Source organism: Taudactylus pleione, unplaced genomic scaffold, assembly GCF_031769625.1.
Source record: "Taudactylus pleione unplaced genomic scaffold, aTauple2 ptg001739l, whole genome shotgun sequence".
NCBI lineage: Eukaryota > Metazoa > Chordata > Amphibia > Anura > Myobatrachidae > Taudactylus > Taudactylus pleione.
Window position 1 is genome coordinate 106,830 of NW_028286136.1, and position 2,395 is coordinate 109,224.

At 38.4% G+C, this 2,395-nt stretch overlaps 1 pseudogene; it reads left to right on the forward strand.

The window, feature by feature from the left end:
• The first annotated feature begins 861 nt into the window (after positions 1-861).
• LOC148439508 (26S proteasome regulatory subunit 7 pseudogene) lies at positions 862-1,289 on the forward strand (annotated as a pseudogene).
• Positions 1,290-2,395: the final 1,106 nt, after the last annotated feature.

The following is a 2,395-nucleotide window of genomic DNA, read 5'->3' on the forward strand; positions in this document are numbered from 1 at the left end:
CAATTGGTGTCCAATCCATAATTGTTTTATTTTTTACTTTATGTTTTACTTTTTGTAACAAATGTATGTTTTTTTACACAAAGAAAATTTTGTTTACATAGACACACAAATTAGGTGGATTATGTAAATCCTACTTTTCGGTTGTTTTTTAATTAGTAATTATTATCAGAGTGGTGTTTTAATGTTGATGTGAATCTAATGAACAGAAACAGCTAAATGTAAACAAGCTTTTTGGATGGATAGTTGTGTCACTCTGAATATCTTCAACAAAGTCGTGCCCCAAATGACAAAACGCGGCAGAAACTTAAGGAGGCCAAGCACTTGGAAGGTAATATAAACTTTAGGTGAAAGTGTCTTTGGTGCAATTACTTTTGGTAAAAGTTCAGAACATAAGGTACACTAACCTAACACGTAAACCTGACATAAGTAAACTTTAGATAAGACAGACCGAACAACTGACAGACAGACAGACAGACAGATAGATAGATAAATAGATAGATAGATAGATAGATAGATAGATAGATAGATAGATAGATAGATAGATAGATAGACAGATAGATGATAAAAGTTTACTGTACCCCATGTTCTGAACTTTAGCCATTACTTTTGTATGTGGAACTTAACTAGCCCAAACTTTTATATGCTCCGAAATGGGGCTTTTTTAATATTGTTCAAATGACACTGTTTATATGCTTTTTTATTAAAATAATTTGTATATTCAAAAAAGGTTCCCTTTTTCTATATTATCTAATATCATAATTTAAGACTGTGTGGGAATAGTAGTTCGCTGTGTAATTCTCTGTCTGGTTAATCACCATCCCCAGTGTCTCAGGGTCAGTGGTTGCACATCTCACCAGCGTCATGCCGGACTACCTGGGAGCCAACCGGTGGAAGGCAAAGGAGGAGGGGAAGCCTGTACAGTTGCTGGATGAGGCAGACATCGCCTTGCTGGAAACCTATGGACAAATTACATATTCTCGTCAAATTAAACAAGTGGGAGACGATATACAGCAACTTCTTAAGAAAATGAACGAGCTTCAGGACTCTGACCAAGGGCTCGCTCCTCCCGTCCTGTGGGATTTGGCTGCTGATAAACAGACTCTCCAGAGTGAACGACCACTTCAGGTGGGCAGATGTACAACAATAATCACTGTTGACTCTGAGGATTCAAAGTACATTTAAATGTGAAACCGTTTGCAAAGTTTGTGGTAGACCTCAGTCACCTGGTTGCCGCTACTGATATAGAGGAAGAAATGAGAGTTGGTGTCAGAAACCTGACCTACAACTAATCATGTGAAACTGTACAGATGGAAATGGATGCTGCAGGCCACAACTTCCATCGTCACATCCAGGCATTGCTAAAGACTAGCATGTTGGTCCAAGTAGAAAAATAAATAAGAATATAATATTTTTATTATTTTTTTTTAACTTCAGTCCTGTGGTGTTTAGTTTGGGGAGAAACCCAATACACATTTGTGATTATAAATAAAATATTGAATAGAAAAAAGATTGTGTCAAATATCAGCACTGCGCTCTGTTTATTCTTAATTCCTTTTAATGTTAGGGGGATTGAAGACCCCCTGAGCACCTGTAGCTAGCCTGCACTTAATTGTTTTGTCCTGTTGTGCCAAATAGGGTTAATTCTATCTTTTCTTTGCCCATGGGTGTAAGAGTGTGGTCAGCGTAGCCATATACACAGCACCAGGAGTTGATATTTGGATCACAGAAACCTTGACAGTCTTTGACACCTGAGCTTATTATTATTATTATTATTATTATTATTATTATTCTTTATTTATATGGTGCCACAAGTGTTCCGCAGCGCCTAACATAGTACATAAAACTAGTAAGTGAACAAGAAACAAGTAATTTACAGTACATTACAGTGCAAGACAAGGATACGATTTATATACAGTATATTGCTGCAATAGCGATTAAAGCACTCACAATAAGCAGCCGGGAGTTGGCAGTCACGCGTTAGGTGCCCTTATGGGGAGTAAGGAGTAGAAGAAAATGTAAAGAGAAGCACATGAGGGAAGAGGTCCCTGCTCGTGAGAGCTTACATTCTAAAGGGGAGCGCGTGACACAGAAGGGGAAGATAGGGTGGAAAGAGCATAAAGTGGGTTAGGATGAGAGCTGGAAGGCTTAGTTTAGGCTCAAACTCCATTGGTAGGAATGGTTGTAACATCCTTGTTAGGGAAGGAAAATCAGAGGGCTTGTGTTGATTTTTTTTGGATTGATACATAGCGATGCTATGCTAATATCGTCAGTGGAAAAGCAATCTTTTTTGTGACATGTCGCTAGTTTGCGCATGCGCACTAGAGACCCTCCTCATTGACAGAAAGCAGCACCTCTCTAATGGAAGCAGTGGAAACAGAGCAAACATGGAAATTAT